Raw genomic sequence first — 21,510 nt, forward strand, 5'->3', positions numbered from 1 at the left:
GGGGATCCTTATATGTACGTCATTAAAAAAAAAAAAAAAAACGTGACCCGATTCCATCATGGATTAAACATTTTTGCACTTTATCCACTTTAAATGAGTCTCTTGAGTGCCGCTGTCTGTTTCCTCCTGGCTATATATATATATATATATATATATATATATATATATATATATATATATATCTCAAAATGGGCCGGCACTTCGAGCACTGACTGAAGAAGATCCCCACCACTGCATCTGCATGTCACAGACCTCTCTCGAACTGGCAGCCAATCAGGAGCAGCCATGCAGCCGCTCCTGATTGGCTGGCGGTCCGTGGCAGATTTGAAATAGTAGTGGCGGTCATAGGAACCGCACCAAAGGTCGCCGACCACAGCCGCCTCCTCTGTTGCACCGCCACCGCCCTCTGCCTCCTCCACTGCATCACTGCCGCCCTCTGCCTCCTCCGCTGCAGCACCGCTGCACTCTCAGGAATCAAAACGGATCCCTTCAGCTCTGTCTCAGTTGCCCCTGCTCTCCTTCACTCCTCCCCACTGCTCCAAATTCCCCGGGCATAATGTGCAACACTTCAGACACACAGTAAATGCCATTGTGAGTGGGACAGCACTGCAGAGCACACAGGTTCCCCATCCCTTCTCTGCTATACAGACTCTGTCACTGTCCTCCTTACCATTCCTGCCTCTGCCCCTTCCCCATATCTGTACCTCTGCCCCCTCTCACTTCTGTTCCTCTGGCCAATCCCTGTCTGTGTGCCCCTGCCCCATATCTGTGCCTATGCCCTCTCTATATGTGCTTTTGCCCTTTCCCATCTTTCCTTTGCCCCCTCCCCATATCCATGACTCTGCCCCCCCTCATATCTGTGCCTCTGCCCCACCCTCATATGTGTGCCTCTGCCCCTCCTCATCTGTGCCCCTGCTCTCTCCCTATATGCCTGTCACCTGTGTGCCTTTGCCCCTTTATCCATGTGTGCCTCTGCTGCCTCACAAAATGGCTTTGCTGGCTGCCGATCAGAAGATGCATGACGGAATGGATGACCATCGACGTTCAACACCACTTAAGAATGCCAGGTAAGCATTGTTTTAATTTATACATATATATATATAGATATGGGATGTAATTGACATGGAATACATATGTATTACCAGTGGGCGGGAAGCCGGCTGTCAATATCCCGAAAGCGGCATCCTGCCAGTCAGAATGCTGGCAGGGGGCGAGCACTATGAAGCCCTTTGCGGGCTCGGTGGCTGGCTGCGCTCGCCACAGGATCTATTCCTACTCTATGAGTGTCGTGGACACCCACGAGTGGGTATAGCCCCTGTGCGCCGGTATTCCAGCTGTTGGCTGTCGGGATTCCAGCGTCGGTATCCTAACCGTTGGGATCCCAACAGCCGGCAAACTGATTGCCTCCCAATGACATCCCAGCTTACAGGATCCCACGGCCGGAGGGAAGGGTGGTAGGGTTAGGCTGCATGAAGGGAAGGTTAGGGTTAGGCACATGTGTCAGCTGGAGCCACTGGTTGGGACGGGGCACCATTGACTATTTTGCCTCCAGGCATAAACTTATGCACCGTGCTCCCGGCGACTGACTTAGACACATGGGCCATGCATTTGATCATGTTCTGACAGGAAGGAGGCAGCGGGGGGTGGGGCAGTTTGCTGCTGACCGAGAAGAAAATCATGTCCAACTACTCCGACTGGTTGTATGGAGGGCTGGACTCCAGGCCAGCAATGTCCTTCCTGTCCACAGAAGAGCAGCTTAGTGAGAGCCTGGTCCTGCTGCTGGTATCACGACTGGAGCTCGGGTTTTTTTCTGCGTAGGACTGCCGGGGGAAGCCAGGGAACAGGGACCTTCCGGCAGACGCTGCCCGCCTGGATAGCCTGGGCAAGAACCTCCTGCTGGTGCTGCTCTGCCTGATGTTTGGAGTGGAGGTTGGCTTTGAATTTGCCACCAAAACTGTCATATACCTGCTGAACCCGTCATGTGGTCACCATGCTGCAGGTAGTGCTAATTATACAGTAATGATGCACCCACACATATGATTAGCATGTCACCACTGTTGCAGTGTGCTGGGAAGCTAGGGGCGCCAAACTGAAATTATATCTTGCCCCCCCACCTAAAAACATTCTGACGCCCCTGGTCTTCTGAGTTCTTCTTATGACAATGAGAGAGCATCGAAAAAAGATTTAAGAAACATAGTATCAATAAGATGAAAATAAAGAGCACCAATCCCCTTTTGAATGTATGCTGCTTCCTTGCATATGTGTATACATTGATGCCAGGTGAGCGGTACCTTCCTTACGCCTATAGTTCCTGGAAGAAAGTAGTTAGGTGACAGTGCTGGGACCCTAATGGTAGTAACGGTCCTGATGCCGCAAGGTATTGCAGGATCCGTTACCCACCATGCGGTCCCGCATGAAAAGTACCTGAGAGTACGCGTGGATGTCAGGGTGTACGGCTCCGGCTGCACTGCACTGAGCCTCAGACAGCTGTTTCGCTTTCCGGCTTCCTCAGTGAGACACCCTGTAACCGGGTGCTGGTGTTGTTTATAACTAGGTGATGTCCAATCAGGAGCGGGGGGGTGTGGCTATCAATTAGGCCTGTGCTAGTACCTGATGAGACCTGGTGTGTGCATTATGTCTCAGGTGTCAGTATTCTAGCATCGTCTCCCATTCCCTATGAATTGGGAACACAATTCTCTGGAGACGTGCTAAGTATAGATTCTATTAGTACCCAATGGTCTCTCTTATTCAAGTATAAATAGACACCTGGCAATAATATGAAAGTATAATAAAATGTTGTTCATGCCACGGCATGCAGTATCTTATTATTGGTTGGGTTGACACACAGGTTGTGTTACATATTTCTCAGCATGTGGCTGTGTAATTTTTCATGCTGTTGGCTGGTGTTCTATTAAATACCACGTTCTGCGGTATGTTCGTGGTGTGAGCTGGTATGACACTCACCGTGTTTAAACAACAAATTCTTTCCTCGAAATGTCCGTCTTCCTGGGCACAGTTTTCTAACTGCGGTCTGGAGGATGGGCATAGAGGGAGGAGCCAGTTCACACCCATTCAAGGTCTTATAGTGTGACCATGTCTCCTGCGGATCCCGTCTATACCCCATGGTCCTTATGGAGTCCCCAGCATCCTCTACGGACTAAGAGAAAAGGATTTACCGGTAGATATTAAAATCCTATTTTTTCTTTGCATCCCGAACAATTTTCCTGGCAGTTGTGGCTGAAATTTTTGTTGGTCTACCTGACCGTGATTTGGTTTCCACAGAATTCTTCATTTTCCACTTCTTAATTAGAGTTTGAACACTGCTGATTGGCATTCTCAAGTGCTTGGATATCTTTTTATATCCCTATCCTGTTTTATACAGTTCAATTACCTTTTCCCGCAGATCCTTTGACAATTCTTTTGCTTTCCCCATGACTCAGAATCCAGACACGTCAGTGCAGCACTGGATGAAAGATGCAAGGGTCTTTCAGGAGTGCAGAAACTCACTGACCTTTTATACACACCCACTGATTACAAGCAAAGAGATCACAGGTGAGGATGGTTACCTTTAATAGCCATTCAAACCCGTTTGTGTCAACTTGTGTGCATGTTATCAAGCCAAAATCTCCAGGGTATGTAAACTTTTGATCAGGGTCATTTGGGTAGTTTCTGTTGTCATTATGATTTAAAAAGAGTAAACACAGTTGTTTGACAATAAATGGCTTCACCCAACCACTAACCATGAGTGAAAGAAAAGTTTGTGAGTTATCATTCATATTCTCTGACAAATGGCCAGAAAATCACAAATTCTGCTAGGGTATGTAAACTTATGAGCACAACTGTATATATATGTATATATATATATATATATAGGTGTAGTAAGAGTGGTTGGCAGCCGGGATCCCAGGGGCCAGCATACCGGCGCATAGATCCCGACAGCTGGCCGAGCGCTATGAGCCCCTCGCTACGCGCCCACGTTGCGGGCACAGTGGCACGCTATTTATTCTCCCTCCAGGGGGGTCGTGGACCCCTAAGAGGGAGAATATGTGTCGGCATGCCGGCGGTCGGGATCCTGGCGCCGGTATGTTGGTCGCCAGGATCCCATCCGGCGGCATACTGAAGACCACCCATATATATATATATATATATATATATATATATCTGACATCCTTCCCATGGCCTCCTATTCTGCCTCTGCTTCCCACCTGATCCTCCTCTTTTGGGGTGATAGAAGAATTAGACTAATATAGAGCTTTTCCGTGTGGAATTTTACAATACAGTGGTACAGTGGTTAGCATCTGGTTAGGGTCTACACTGCAGTGTGTGTAAATGAACATGACATTGGAGCAATAGTATACTTCTGTACAGGAAAGTGTTACATTGGTGAGAGACGACAGGCAGCTGCCATCAGTCACGTAACAGAGATCCCAGGTCACAGGTTTCTATAGTGACCACCTTGAATCTTTATCTCAAGTATCACCTTACTTTTCTCATTTCTCACATTGATTTATTCTGACTCTCAGCTTCCATGTACCACTGTGTCTCTTGATACTGTAGTAGGTCACCTCATGTTGCAGTGTTATGACATTTTTATTGGTAAATCTCTTGGATCATTGGCTTTCTGCTGCTGTTGAGACCCTGTGTAGATACAACCAGCAGTTCTGTACAAATTAGTGGCCTGTGTTCAGCAGGTTTTTGTCACATTGTGAGGCCTATTTATCATTAAATATTTGCCAAATATTCTCTGAAAACAGATGTTTTTGGGGTGTACCCGGAAATATTAAGTATCCCCCAGATGTACTATGGACGGATCAAAACAGATATTTCTGCATACCTCCCAACTGTCCTGATTACAATGGGACAGTCCTGCTATCTGGACACTGTCCCGCTGTCCCTCCGCAGGCCGCTGTGTCCCACAGGTGGGGGAGCCTTTGATCATTGCTGCTCTGCACAGCAAAGCAACGGGTGATACCTGAATAGATGCTGTGCATCTAAACAATGGAGGGAGATGAGCCTGGGGGCTGCCATCTGTTCAGAGAACGCATGGTACACCCCCAAGATGCCAAAAATAGTGGGGATGTGCTACAAGGCCATACCCTTCCGCCCGGGATGACGCCCCATTCTGTCGAGGCCACGTCCCATTTATTGGAGTCCCTATTTTAGCTGCTGAATTGTTGGTAGGTGTGATTTCTAATATCTGCCGCAGTCCCTCCATTCTCCAAATGAAGCCCCCGTAGATTTCTATGAGGGCTGCAGTGCTACCAGATTTACCAAGCTTTGCATTCTGGATCTTGTCCCCAATAGAATATCATGTATCTCCAGATGGCATTACTTAATAGTAGCCTATAGGGTTACTATTTTACAGATATTATCAGGAGAGGGTACCTCAATGTGCCCTCCCTGGCAATGGCTGACACACATTCCATTTCACTAGACCGCACATGCACAGAACGGCCTCAATTCCCAATATAGAAGTGAAATGATTGCTTATAGGAGAGGGATCCTCCATGTGCCCTCCCCGGCAGTGGCTCCCCCACATTCCTGGTCAGCAGATCGCACATGCACAGAACGGCCCCAGTTCCCAATATAGAAGTGAAATGATTGCTTATAGGAGAGGGATCCTCAATGTGCCCTCCCCGGCAGTGGCTGCCACACCTTCCTGGTCAGCAGACTGCACATGCACAGAACGGCCCCAGTTCCCAATATAGAAGTGAAATGATTGCTTTTGCGATCATTTCACTTCTTTTCACATCGCAGGGACGGGCTCTATCCCTGCGTTTGATTGTTAGCACATTCCTGCAAATGTTAATTTCTTATTGGTGCAAATATCAGCAATAAGAAATTCTAATTATAGGGTCTGACATATGATAATTAGTAAATATACCCTTGTATCCTTTATATGCCTTGTGCACTATGCAGCACATTTGCAGTGACTCTGATTGAGTGTCATCACTCTATGGGGGTAATTCAAAGTTGATCGCAGCAGTAAATTTGTTAGCAGTTGGGCAAAACCATGTGCACTGCAGGGGTGGCAGATATAACATTTGCAGAGAGAGTTAGATTTGGGTGGGTTATTTTGTTTCTGTGCGGGGTAAATACTGGCTGCTTTATTTTTACACTGTAATTTAGATTTCAGTTTGAACACACCCCACCCAAATCTAACGCTCTCTGCACATGTTATATCTGCCACGCCCCCTTTAACCATGTAATGAAAAATGATCTGTGAATTGTTATATACATACAATCAATTTTAATCTGTTATGTTATCACCTAGTACTAGAGTGAGAATTGGGGTACTTTCATTATAAGCTGATGATGTGGCTTGAACTCACTGTAAGAACACAGGGTACTAGAGCCTGGGCTCGCCCTCTGTACCCCAATATCTAGGTTGGCAGAAGTGTAGACTCAAATGTCGCTCTTTCCAGAGGTTGAACAACACTAGGACTCCTCTTTTAAAATGTCAGAATCCCCAGGTTGTGGTACCTGATATTTCAAAACACTGTGATTGGCCATAAAGTCAGCATGGGCTGGCTTTGTATTGCTCTTACACCGATCCAATCTCTTATAGCCCCTTTTGTGTGTAAGTGCCTGTACATTTGTAGCAAGGTTCCTGTTTTCCCACACCCAAAGAGTCGTAATCCATTTGCATTCTGAATGTCCTGGATATCACATTGTCAGATCGTTGCATATTGATGTATCCTATTAATGTAACAGATTTTGGAGGTGCCACCACATAGGGTGCTAATGGCCCCTGGAACACCAGCAGTAAACCAGCAGCTACTGTAGTAATCCCACATGAAGGTGACTGATACTGATGAAAGACAAGGCAGGGATCTTTTTTTTTTAATCTTCCTCCTGTAAGCATTGCAGACTGGACATGAATGAGGTAACCTTGTTGCAATGCTGACAGTGGAGAAGAGTTGCTGCCTAGTCATGTCCCAATGTAAGAGAACCCAAAACAGTGGAGAGCAAAGGGGGAGATGTATGAAACCTTCTATAGACGATAGATGAAGACGTTGCCCGAAGCAATTCATCAAATTCTACCTGTCATTTTATAGATAAATGATAGCTAGAATCTGAGTGGTTGGTATGGTCAACTTGTCCTTTTTACAAGGTTTGATACATTTCCAAAGAGAATCTTAGGAAGGGGAGATATTTGTGGCATTATGAGTTATGGAATGGGAACCATTGCACATGGGGTTGGGGTGAAAGTGAGAAGTGGAAAAGGAACAAGTTGCTGTGTGGGTGTTGTCTGAGCCATGTGGGCATGTACCCTCTACACTATCATCCTGATGTCTAATTAAATACTCAAAACTAGAAAAATGGCATCAATTTGTGAGGAAAATAGAAAACAATTTTAATACTTATGATTTATGGATGTTAATGGGGCCAGCAGAGCGGCAGGTCATCACAATGCTGTCATGATAATGGGCCTATCAGGAGCTATAGTCACTCGGTTGATTCTATTTCGGAGTAGGAGAAGGGACCTTCTGACGTATCTAGGGGAGAAGACACGTCACCAGGGGGAGGAGCTACGGGCGAACAGGGTACCCGAAAAGTACCCTCGCGGGCTCGCTTCGCTCGCCACGCTTCGGGCTCGGTGGCCGCTCCGCTTCGCTCACCACCTGATTACTAAAGGTAATAGTTGGTGGCGTGGATAGTAGAGGAACTATCCCGCTGGCCTAGCTCCTCCCCCTTGTGTTGTGACTCCTCCCCCAGACGGAAAAGGTCCCTTAGCCCACTTGATTCTAGCATCTACCATAGTCACACCTGCCCTTTTATTAGTCTGGCCCTGGATGTCAGGTGTCTGATTTTGTCTGTCCCCGGAGGGGGCACTAGTGGGTCAGTGTTGGTGCAATATATAAAACGTGGAGGCAAAATAAAAGTCCTGCGCATATGCGCTGATGTTTAATGCACACAGAGGTCACAGAGTAGAGATGTAACAACAGATGGTACTTAGCATTGGTAATGGCAGAAAAGAAATAGTAACGGTAACTGAATCCAAGGTATAAAGTCTCTGGCAACAGAATATATATGAAAAACAACTTGATGGCTGAATGCAGAAGGTTTGAAACAAATAAAAGTCTCTGGTAACAAAACGTGGAATAACTTGGTAACTGAAATAGTTGGAAAACAGAACTCCGGAAATATTGGTAAAACACACAGTCTCTGTATAGCTTAGTTCTTATTACCACACAGGGCTCAGGCAGGAGACAGTCCCATTACAACAAGCTTGCATGAGTTGTATGATCTTAACAAGGTGCATAGGTAAAGCAGTGGAACAAACACCTGAGGAGAGTCTCTTACTGCTGATGAGCTGCGGCTGGCTGTGGCTGGAGTCTGTAGCTGAATGAAGGAAAAGCAGGGTGATGAAAAGAAGCGATGAGAAGAATCACAGAGAACCACTGGAGACAGGAACACGGGAACCAGGAGAACTTGAGGCACCAATGTGACTCGTTGTCCGAGGCGATGTGTCTGAGCCACGGACCAAACTTTATACCCCTTGCTCTGCGGTGATTGGTTTCTGAACTCTGAGGGTAAGCACAGGACTGGATTGGATGCTTGGATCAGTTGAGAGCAGGTGTCATGGCGGCACCCACACAGCCGGACACCGGCACACAGCAAGGCATACTTGGGACTTGAATAAGGGGCACTCAACGACGCGGAAAACGACGCTCGCTGTCAGCACATCCATGCAGCCGCGACTGGGGCCATGACCTCCGGAGGCCTGCACACCAGTGCGCTGGTAGGTGAGACGTTGCTGAACGCCGATTCCCGACACTGGAGATGGGGATAGGCCAATGGTTCTCAAACTGTGTGCCGTGGCACCCTAGACTGCCTCAAGACACTTGCAGGGTTGCCTTGGATTGGTGGTCCAGGACCAATTCAAATTATTTATGGTCAGTGTAATAGGTAAAACCAGGATAATGGGGGAAGATGTATTAAGCCTGGAGAAGTGATAAAGCAGTGATAAGTGCAAGGTGATAACGTACCAGACAGTCAGCTCCTGTCAGTTTTCATATTGGAGCTGATTGGCTGGTGTGTTATCACCTTCTACTTATCACTGCTTTATCACTGCTTTATCACTTCTCTAGGCTTAATACATCTGCCCCAATGTGCTATATTCTTATGACCTGCTGTGATGTGACTGCAAGCTAGGTTCTGCAAATTCTGCTGTCAACCTCTATATTTCAGTGGAAGAAAGAACAGGTGTTAATTGCTTCCGAAGAACATCAAGTGACCCACATAAGTTTCATTCATATGTAATTAAAAGAGACATTCATACAATTCGAAAACCACTATTGGTAGTTAATTGCTATGCAAATTACACATTTGAGAATTATATTTGCATGTAGTACAGAACCAAATGGAGGTTACAGTTTGATGCTAATGATTACAGTGGCCGTCTACAGCATTTCAAAGTAATAGGGTACTCATTAAAAAAGTCAATATCTTTCAGGTTAAGTGGATAGGAAAAAAGCATTGAGGGTAGCAATGTTAGCAGGGAAATATGTTTTAGATTCTTTACACTTCCGAGCAAATAAGTGCTAGGAGCGAGCACATGCAATATCCTGGCATCATAGTTGATGCCTTTGTGGGACTGTCATCTGTAAGATCTGGAGGCCAACTGCAGTGGGTGTGGTGCTGTGATTCCGTCATTATGACTTTGAAGGCATGTCGGGTTCCTGGCAAGGGTGCAACTACCATAGGAGGAGGGGGTGCAGCTACAATGGGGCCCAGAGCTAAGAGGGGCCAATCTTCCTTGTCAAAGTTGCATGTGTTATATACATTTTTCACCATTTGGTAGTACATAAGTGCCCTTACAAACTTTTGCAGTGGTGCCTACAGTATACAGTATATCTAGCTATGCCCCTAGACCTGCTCATTGTAATGTGGTATAAAATGAACAGGAGAGCATTATAATGTTACATAATATGAACTGGGGCACTGTAATGTGGCACAGTATAAAGTGGAGGCACTATAGTCAGTGTTCGCAAATACGCGCTATAGCGCGTATTTTACGTGATACTGACGACCAGGGACTCAATTTTTCAGAAATGGTGGGTCCCCGGGACGCGCTCCACTGATATTGGCTGTAGTTAATGATTGATGTCTCCCTTGCCACGGCTGCAAAAGTGGAGGAGGAGCCAGCCGGGGCGAGGGAGACATCAATCATTAAATGTAGCCAATATCAGTGGAGCGCGTCCAGTGGAGTTTGCACAACCCTCCCTCTCTCCGCCCTCGAAACTGAGGAACAACAACAGTTCCAACGCCGACGTTCACATCACCCTCCACCTGCTCCACTGTTCCAGTAGAGCACACAGACAAAATGTGCAGTGTGGAACAAACTAAGGTTACTCCCAGTCCCACTGGCTCTGTCTGTTCTGGTGTGACATACTGTACACATTCAGCCTGAACCACCGGGCAGCGCAGGGCACACAGTCCTCCTCCGGGAGACACAGAATTTCCTCTGTTACTACAGTCCTGGGAGGGAAAGACACTGTAGAGGGAGCATGCTGTATTGTCCATCTCTTCTTGCCCCTGGTAGTGCCTCTGTGCCTAACCACACCTTGGGCTGAGCCACCCAGCTACTGTATACTCTGCTGCTCTCCGTTTCCAGCTCCGACTGACTGCTGGTCACGGATCTCTGCTGTACCTGTACTGAACTGAAGTAATGCACACACAGTACTGTCTGCCACCGCTTCCTGGAATGTGCGACACTGCCCCATCACTCCCTGTGCATGGGAATCTGTGACAGTTAACTCCTTATCCCCCAGGACAATCCCATTTTGCAGAGAAACTTCAGCCATGTAGTTCTGTTTTCTGCTGTTGGTTAAGCAAGGTTCACAATACATATAAAGTTCTCTACAGAAGCGTCATGCAGAGAAGGTGTAGGTGCAGTATATAGAGAAGGTGTAGGTGCAATGAGCCTAATTCAGACCCTACAACAGCGATCACAGCCTGTAGCCCTTTTGATTGCCGCGCACGCACCCAGTGAGATTCTAAAGCATCTCAATGGTGCGATTGCCTCTGCCTGAATGACAGGCAGAGGCGGTCGCGGGCCAGGAGGGGGCGTGCCAACTGCATTTGAACACTGTTGGTGGAACGCGGTCCGGACAACGCAGGAGTGTCCGGACTGTTGTGGGGGCGGGCCGCCGCGGCTGCGTGACATCACACACAGCCACTGCGACCCAGAATGCACCGGGTAGCCGCCTGCCAGCACAGCTAATCTCCTCAATCTCTCTTCACTCATACAAAGCATGCACCACCTGTTATTTTATATTAAACACCAGAAGAGCAGGAGAGGGTACCCGCAAACCTTAAGTATCCCTCAAATATAACTACACAGGTCTCATATCTGCTGCAGTCTCCTTTTTTCGATTGAAAAAGATGCTCCCATAGGTTATTAAGTTGGCTGCTTTGTTGCCATAGTTCCCAAACTTCTTAAAATGGAGTTAGTCATTGTAGCCTATAGTCTTGATACATACTGGCGGTACATCATTTCTTATTGCAGTTATAAGCGGCGATAAAAAAATTATAATGATCAAGTCTATAACCCAATAATTAATAAATGGTCTCCATAGTGAATGTATATATAAATTATATACCTGGGGGGAAATGTAATAGGGTGTGAGAATCAGAAAGCAAGAGATTTTGGTGAAATTCTCCTGTTTCCTTTTGGCAATCACTTACAGGACAAAATCAACCTGGTTTTGTCCTGTAAATGATTGCCAAAAGAAAACAGGAGAATTTCCCCAAAATCTCTCACTTTCTGATTCTCACACCCTATTACATTTCCTCCCTGGTGTAAAAACTGGAAAAACAGCATGCTGTCCCAAACAGGCCTCTGTAATATTGAATGCAGCAGCACTGTGCTGTCATTGCTATAGCAATCCCAGATGCCCCAAATGCCTGTAGTGTGAAGAAGAGAAAACCAAACTGCCAAGAAAAGGCGACTAAATAATACTATACACACATACATTTATAATTCTCTAAGCTCAGTCCCATATCCAACATGCGTGTACACTGCTAGGAAGACCGGACAGACACTAGGGGGTAAATTTACTAAGATGGGAGTTCTATTTAAGATGGGATGTTGCCCATAGCAACCAATCAGATTCCAGGTATTATCTTCTAGAAGGTGCTAGATAAATGAGAATCTGATTGGTTGCTTTGAGCAACATCCTATCTTAAATAGAGCTCCCATCTTAGTAAATTTACCCCTAGGAGAGAAAGAGGCTTAAGGTGGGTACACACTGATAGATATATCTGCATATCAATTGACCTGCAGATATATCTATGGACGGATCGGGCAGTATGCTGTGCATACACACTGCCCTATCCGTCGGGGACTGACATCATGAACTGGCACGCACGCCCAGTTCAGCTGTCAATCACTGCCGGCCACCGCACCATGTGTACGGGTGGCCGGCTGGTCGTCCATACACACACAGCGATGCGCCAATATATCGGCTGTGCTGCGGGGCCAACGCGATATGCCTGTGAACGACGGAGTTCACAGACATATCGCCTGTACACACTGGCTGACGGACCCGCGATATATCGGCAGTTCAATAGAACGGCCGATATATCTGCCAGTGTGTACCCACCTTTAGGATCAGGGCCGATGGGGATGGAATGGGGGACGAGACAGAGCAAGAGGGGATGCAGAGCAGCAGGTAGAGAGGGGCAGAGGCGAAGCTAGGCTTTCTCTAACCCTTTGTAATGACTTAACCCCACCCCTTCCTCCTCAGTAGACAGTAGTTACCATCACCATCTACCTATATGACTGCCATATCAAACAAAGAATATCAAAGTGACCACCACACAATAGAGCATCGCAGTAACCGTAATGCAGAGAACATCACAGGGACCGCTATATAATACAAATGATGGTATACAATACATCACCATGGTTTACATACAAATTCAATGGCGCAGGACCCATTCTTACATGAGTGACATTTGGGGGGGCGTGTCAACCCTGTTTTCTGTCCCGTTCTCAGATTTAATAAATAAATCTTTCGTCAGGACCTGACAAAACATTTATTTATTAAATCTGAATACGTTGATAAGCATCATGGTGTTCAGCGCCTAATCTGTACTGTCACTGGAAGTCCTGCGAGTTGCGCTTACCGCACATCCTGCTACATAGATCACTGCTTATGTGATCTTAAGAGGGTACCGAGGCGAATCATTCACAAAGAGGGATTGAGTCCCAGCGCGTCCTGTATGTGTGTGTATATATATATATATATATATATATATATATATATATATACTGCTCAAAAAAATAAAGGGAACACTTAAACACAATGTAACTCCAAGTCAATCACACTTCTGTGAAATCAAACTGTCCACTTAGGAAGCAACACTGATTGACAATCAATTTCACATGCTGTTGTGCAAATGGAATAGACAACAGGTGGAAATTATAGGCAATTAGCAAGACACCCCCAATAAAGGAGTTGTTCTGCAGGTGGTGAACACTGACCACTTCTCAGCTCCTATGCTTTCTGGCTGATGATTTGGTCACTTTGAAAGCTGGCGGTGCTTTCACTCTAGTGGTACCATGAGACGGAGTCTACAACCCACACAAGTGGCTCAGGTAGTTCAGCTCATCCAGGATGGCACATCAATGCGAGCTGTGGCAAGAAGGTTTGCTGTGTCTGTCAGCGTAGTGTCCAGAGCGTGGAGGCGCTACCAGGAGACAGGCCAGTACATCAGGAGACGTGGAGGAGGCCGTAGGAGGGCAACAACCCAGCAGCAGGACCGCTACCTCCGCCTTTGTGCAAGGAGGAACAGGAGGAGCACTGCCAGAGCCCTGCAAAATGACCTCCAGCAAGCCACAAATGTGCATGTGTCTACTCAAACGATCAGAAACAGACTCCATGAGGGTGGTATGAGGGCCCAACGTCCACAGGTGGGGGTTGTGCTTACAACCCAACACCATGGAGGACGTTTGGCATTTGCCAGAGAACACCAAGATTGGCAAATTCGCCACTGGCGCCCTGTGCTCTTCACAGATGAAAGCAGGTTCTCACTGAGCACATGTGCACCACAGACTGTCCAGGAGTTGGCGGATGCTTTAGTCCAGGTCTGGGAGGAGATCCCTCAGGAGACCATCCGCCACCTCATCAGGAGCATGCCCAGGCGTTGTAGGGAGGTCATACAGGCACGTGGAGGCCACACACACTACTGAGCCTCATTTTGACTTGTTTTAAGGACATTACATCAAAGTTGGATCAGCCTGTAGTGTGTTTTTCCAATTTAATTTTGAGTGTGACTCCAAATCCAGACCTCCATGGGTTAATAAATTTGATTTCCATTGATAATTTTTGTGTGATTTTGTTGTCAGCACATTCAACTATGTAAAGAACAAAGTATTTAATAAGAATCTAGGATGTGTTATTTTAGTGTTCCCTTTATTTGTTTTGAGCAGTGGAGATACAGATATATATTTATATATATCAATTAATTAAATTCATTATTTAATATTTTTTTTAGATTTAACACGTAGTTTATGTAAAGCATTCAATCAAATGAAAGATTAGATGTGCACACTACAGCTAGGAGCAGAGAGGTCTCTCTCTGGTAAGTCACTTGCCTCACACACCATGTTTGTTTAAGGAGTGCAGTTTGCTGGCACCAGTTAGGCAACGGGTTCTTCAGATTAACAGCTGAGCATCAGGCACATCTCTGCCTCCTCCCAACACCGCGTTCAGCGTGTCTGCACAGACACATACACATAGCCTGCGGCTGCGCTGTACGGCAGGTCACAGGTAGACTGGGAACCACAGTTAACGGCCTGCAGTGCTGTTGAAGGGAGATAAAGATTAATCATCTTCCTTCACTTTAAATGATCATCTGGCTGCAGGTATCTATTGGCCGGCGCCCTCCTCCCGTTCCGTCAATGGGCACACAGCGCAGTGCAGGGGAGACACTAAAATACTATGCAGCTCAGGGAGGACTGCCGCTTTTGTGAAGCTTTCCACTGCGCCACCAGTTGTATTTAACACTTAGCGGCTAGGCGGGCGGCCAAGGGGTGTTTCTAGTAACGGCCTGGAGTGGTTCTAGAGGGCGAGGTTTCAGGTCGTCCGGTGCTGGAGACAACATTTAATGTGCAACAGCACATTAAATCTGTGGGCCTATTTTGATGGGGGGCCTGGAACTGCAGCTCCATCCGCCCCATTGTTAATCCGGCCCTGATAGTGTGGCATAATATGATGCGCTGTATGTCATAATGCGAATTAGGGGGAACTGTGTTACAGATACAGTAAGGATTTATTCATGAATCAGTGAAAAGAATGGAGAAGTGAGCCAGTAGAGAGGTTGCCATGAGCAACTTCTCCACCATCTCACTTCCCCAATCTTTTCACTGTTTAATAAATAGAGACCCCATAATGTGAGCTAGGACACTACTGTGGTTCAGAAAATGAACTAGGGCACTGTTATGAGGCAAATTATTAATTGCTTTGGATAGGTGTCTCTCTAGAAGCATTGGGACAGGGGCCCCTTAAAATTTTGTTTCGGGGCAAACAAAATTCTGGCTACACCCCTGATTATCAATACTCTTATTCTACGGGACCTTTCTCTAGAGATCACCTTTAAATTTGCTTTGTTTCTCTCTTTCACCTCTCATATCCATGCTATCCCACAATCATGTCACATACATGACACATACAATGCAGGCATGCCCAGGCATTTTTGGGGAGGATCTCTGACGTCATCGCAGACAATATCCAGCCCGTCTCAGTTGTAGAACAGTGGCAGCCTCAGACCTACTTATATTTGCACAGACGGTAAAAAATCTTCAATGTTCCGGGAATTGCGTATGCATCTGTGAATTGATAGTGATCTGTGATGCATTCGCAAACTTGCATGGGGCATTTTTTCTTCATGTTGGGGCAGCGCCTTTCTACTTGCAGACAACTGAATTAGGCCCCAAGTACTGTAGTCAGTGCTGTTTCTAGCTGGAGGGGAGGGCGATCCGTTTTGGCACTTGCTGGCTCTCCTATCTTCTCTTATTCCTTCCATAGTAGTCCGCTCAGGGTGTGGAGTTTCGCGGAATGACGTGGTTGCGTTGTACGTCACAATGCAACTGCGTAATTTTCTGCAAAACGCCACCCCCCAAGCTGAGTACTATGGGTAGGAGGAGGAGGAACAGGATAGCAGCGCTGGCAGGCTGGCATCCGCCAACGAGTACACACCCTTGGCAATGAGCATGACACTCAGCGCATGAAACCCCTGGCAACGAGCTTGACACCCAGCACATGAAATCCTTGGCTACGAGCGTGACGCCCAGTGCATGAAACCCCTGGCAACAAGCATGACACCCAGCACATGAAATCTCTGGCTACGAGCGTGACATCCAGCGCATGTCACCCCTGACAGCGAATCCCCACCCCCAAATTCCCTTCCGCACACTGAAAATTACCTGTAACCCTATGTGGGCACTGCTATTATGTAGGTTAGGACTGCTGTATCAGAGAAGCCGTGAAGTGGCCAGCAGCTAAACATGTGTTTGCAAACATTTGTGACGAATTCTCTGAATTTTATTACCAGATAGGTTCAGGGATTGTTACAGGTAATTTTCAGTGTGCGGAAGGGAATTTGGGGGTGGGGATTTGCACCCCCCTTCCTCTTTGTCTTTGTTTGTCTGTGACCCCTCCCCCTTCCAGCACCTGATATATAATTACCTCCAGGTATGATTGAGCAGCTTCCAAATTGTTTGACCCCTGACAGCGAGCATGACACCCAGCTTGTGAAACTCTTGGCAACGAGCAGGTAATTTAAAAGTAATTAGAAGCTTTTCTGTAGGGCATAATGTATCACAGGCATTGCGGTGTATGGCATAATATGATGCAAGGGGCTTAATATGGTGCAAGGAGCATTACTGTGTGGGCATTAATTTGGTGAATTTTTTTTTTTCCTGTGGTGACCGTGGTCTGTTGTTGGAGGGTCCAAAACTAGGATGTAAGGTAATCTTTTCCTGCGAGGCCATGCCCATTTTAGCAAGGCCATGCCCATTTTACCGAGGCCATGCCACCTCGCTGGGAGAAGAGGCGAGCGCAAAATAGTTTGTTTTTATGTCTAAGGGGGGGGAGCACATTTTTTATTGCTCGCACTGGGAGCCATATTGTCTAGAAACAGCCCTGGGTGGAATGGATATCAACTGGGTAGTGGGCAGTTGCTGAATATAGTGATTGCTGTGCGCTACACAAATTGGCAGCATGATCTGTCTCCCCTGTGATGGCCCCTCAACCACACAGCCTTGATGGGACCTGCAGTCTTACTGCTGCTTCTTCCTGATCGTGATGTGGCTGCAACAGGAGGAGGAGCAGATGAGATCTCCAACAGGTAAATTGTTAGGATTTAGAACCCCAAGAGTTCATGTGGGCATTATACAAATGTTCAGCAGTAAATACTGCTGGACATTTGGTGTGTTTTGAGCAGAGATGTGTGGACAAGGTAGGCAGGGGAGGTAGTGCCTCACCTGTCATACTCCAGTATATTCCTGAGTTTTGACTATAAAAATGCAGCAGCAAGAGAAGACACAGGGATGCAGGTAGGAGACTCAATGCACGCTGTATCTTAGTGTAGTGAGGGGAGAGTTACAGAGAGTAGGTGGTGAGACAGGCTCCCAGCATCTACACCCATCCCCATGTGTGCCTCCCCAGCCATTCCCCTTACCGCACATTACTGGGGGTTGGCAATACTTATACTTCTGTGTGCGATTAAGTCACAAATCTGGGTAAAAGAGGCAGAATTTCAATACAAGAGGCCACGCCCCCGCCATGTATAATTATGCATAATCTGCAAATTTATACACATTTTATACCAATTCCTTTGGGGCAGAAGTACTAATCTTGTGTCCCTTGTACACAGCGAGTGAGTCTGTATATGGCTAAAATGCAAATAAAATGCAACAGTAAGTATAAGCTAATTGCTAGCTGTGGCAGAGCGTATAAGTCACGCCAAGCCATTAGCGCCATATGGTGCAAAAGGGCAACACATAGGTGAATGGAGTCACAAATGCAGCTTCACCCCTGGCTACTCTACAGCAGTTCTGTACATATTCGGGATCCAGTTACAATACCAGCATTCGGGATGCCGACAGTCGGAATACCAACTCCGCAATCCCGACACAGGTCATAAGACCGATGCTGGGATCCCGACATCGATTACAATGCCAGCGCCAGAATCCTGACTGCCGGCATCCCAATCATAAGTATGCCGAGAAGGGTTAGGCTTGGGGGCGGGGGGTTAGAGTTAGACTACAGGGAGGGATAGTTGGGGGAGAAATTAGGGTTAGGCTACAGGGAGGGAGGGTTGGGGTTATGCACTGAGCAGTGGTTTAGGGTTAAGCTGCAGGTAGGGAGGGTTAGCGCTAGGAGGGTAGGGTTACAGTAATTACCTAACAGGTGTCGGCATTCTGTGCACCAGGCTGCTGCTGTCGGTTTTCTGATTGGCAACATCCCATGCAGAGAGATTTTGATACCATCCCACATACAGTTTTCATGTGAGGATATAACAATTGAAGTAGTAATAAGCAACCTAAACAGAAAAGTACTTGTTTAGTCCTTTTAATGTGTCAGTAATGTGATTGTAATAAACTGGCTCTTGACAGTTATCTTTTATATAATCCTACAAAATGTCTGTCTAGCATTTGTGCAGTGAGAGCTGGAGGGAGACCCTGTCCCAAGCCCCTCCCCTCACAGCTCTCACTGGCTGGCTGATGCCCAGACACAGGCATGTGTACTACGCAATTTGATAAATGTGTTTCACCAGAGAGAGCATGCACAAAATCAGTATTCAAAACAACATGAATTTAATAATACATTTCAAAAACAGAATGCCCCCAGTGTCAGATACACATGTCCCCCCCAGTGCCAGATATGCCCCCAGTGCCAGATACAGAAATGCGCCCACAGTGCCAGATATGCTCCCTGTGCCAGATATGCCCCCAGTGCCAGATACAGAGATGCCCCCAGTGCCAGATATGCCCCCCAGTGCCAGATACAGAAATGCCCCCAGTGCCAGATACGCATGTCCCCCCAGTGCCAGATACAGAAATGCCTCCACAGTGCCAGATATGCCCCCAGTGCCAGATACAGAGATGCCCCCAGTTCCAGATATGCCCCCAGTGCCAGATACAGAGATGCCCCCAGTGCCAGATACACATGCCCCCCCCAGTGCCAGATACAGAAATGCCCCCACAGTGCCAGATATGCTCCCTGTACCAGATATGCCCCGAGTGCCAGATACAGAGATGCCCCCAGTGCCAGATACAAAAATGCTCCCAGTGCCAGATACGCATGTCCCCCCAGTGCCAGCTACATAAATGCCCCCACAGTTCCAGATATGCCCCCAGTGCCAGTTACAGAGATGCCACCAGTGCCAGATACACATGTCCCCGCAGTGCCAGATATGCTCCCTGTCTCAGGTACACATGCCCCCCCCCCATCCTGCTTACCGCGCTGCTGCAACCTGTTCCTGTGTGTGAGGGGAGGAGAGCGCAGCGTGCGCCTCTCCTGCCCCTCAGTCTCCGGCGCCGGTGCAAGTCACGGTGTTTACCTTCAATTAGGCGCCGATCCGTGAGCCAATCAAAGCTTGCGGTCCGGCAGCCAATCAGGAGCCTTGGCTGCCAGTCCGTGAGCTCTGATTGGCTCACGGGCCGGCGCTGAATTGAAGGTAGACACTGAGGGGCAGGAGAGGCGCACGCTGCGCTCTCCTCCCCTCATTCAGCAGCGCAGTGTGAGCCGCAGCGGAGGGAGCAGCGGAGGGAGCAGCGTCCCGGCGGCGGTGGGTACGCCATACTCACGGCAAAATTCTTAAGGGTATGCCATACCCACCTGTACCCGCCCACATGCACCGGCTGGTTCATATTGGTCAATAACTATTAACTACAGACATGATAAATATAAGCAATTTATATACTGTAAGCTGTCACGAGCAGGACCCTCAGCCCTCATGTGCTTATCCTTCTCTTACTACAACCATTCTCGACGACACCTAATCCCACGGTTTTCTGCCACTCTGATACTTATGTCATTGTTATTTACCCTGTACTCGTTCTATATTGTTTTTAACTGTAAATCACTATTGATTTTTCATTATGTACTCTGTAATTGGACGCTGTGGATCCCTTGTGGTGCCATATAAATAAAAGATAATAATAATAATAATAATAATAAAATGTGCTACCTTTTAGATCTACCTTGATTCTGACACACTAAGGCCGGTATCCAATTAGGTGAGATGAAACATCAGACAATGTTTCAGCAACGTTTTTTTCATGGGGTATCCAATTAGATAGCCGTGGCTTATTGGGGTGTCAAAGTCGAAAAATATCTTGATTCACATGCCTTGTACTAACCCCATGCACATGCCCGCTGCACGTGCACCCAGTCTGCGGTGCGTGTGCATATCCGCAAATTGCGTAAGATCGCTCCGGCGATCACGCGCGTGTTATGCGCATTTACGGTAGAGTTTGTGAGCGTGTAGCGGGCGACTCGATTGTAACATATTTAACCTATATAGTGTGTTTTGTAGATAATATTTCCCTTAACAATGTCAGTAAAAATGCTTAGTTTAAATGGTTTGTGGACATGGGGATTCCTCTTTGCATGATATTAAGGGTCAGACAAAGGTTGAAAGGTGGTGTTTAGTATCCAGCTGTAGAGTATCTTAACAGTAACATTTCAGTGTTGGTTAGGAAGAGATTGTTCGCTGCTGCGTATAGTTATGCACAAAAGTATGTTTGGAGCATTAAATGTATTTGCAGTTTATTACACATGCGGGGGGAATCCAGAGGATACCTCCCACCTGGGCAGTTGGAGTAGGACACAGCCCACCTGTTTAAACCCACCTATGACCTTTTCCTATAATGTGGAGACACATTCCTGTGTCCAATGAACAATGAGATTGTAGGGACCATTGTACTGTGAATGTATGCTGTAAATATAAGGACCACCATTGCTGGGGCACTCACTCACTCTCTGCAAGGTTTTCACACTGAAGGCTAGAGGCCTGGTCCAGGAGCACTTGCGAATCATTCCCATGTGTGTAAGTTCACTGTAGCCATTTCTTCCCTTTGTGTATGCCATTCATTCTCTCTCTGTGTGCTTGTATTTGCGATCGCATTGCTAATGTTTATATCTTATTTCTTGTTATTCTGTTTAGATATTGATGTTAGGTTTGTAGTGTATAAGCTGTAATTGTTTTCCCCTTTTATATATATATATACTAAAGAATCTTCTAAGAAGGTGTTGGAACCTTACCAAGTTTTGTGTATTTCACCATTTATTACTAAGGGTTTCTGAGCATCTCAATCGCTCAAACAGCTTGCTTAATAACAAGGTTAACCAGTGTTACATCATTGCAGTATCTCAGTACTAAGGTTTACAGTATAAGCATATCCTGTGTTTAAGATTTAAAAGGTTATTGACTGTGTGTGCGCTCGCTGTGTGTATTCCGTACACCCAGCGCAGCGTGTGTACGTTATTT

The 21,510-nt window shown here is 46.8% G+C and overlaps 1 protein-coding gene across 2 annotated transcripts in view; it reads left to right on the forward strand.

Moving 5' to 3' along the window:
• The window catches only part of CCDC92B (coiled-coil domain containing 92B), a 199,948-nt gene that overhangs the window by 76,632 nt on the left and 101,806 nt on the right, over positions 1–21,510 (forward strand). The window lies entirely within an intron of this gene.

Source organism: Pseudophryne corroboree, chromosome 2, assembly GCF_028390025.1.
Source record: "Pseudophryne corroboree isolate aPseCor3 chromosome 2, aPseCor3.hap2, whole genome shotgun sequence".
NCBI classification, from domain to species: domain Eukaryota; kingdom Metazoa; phylum Chordata; class Amphibia; order Anura; family Myobatrachidae; genus Pseudophryne; species Pseudophryne corroboree.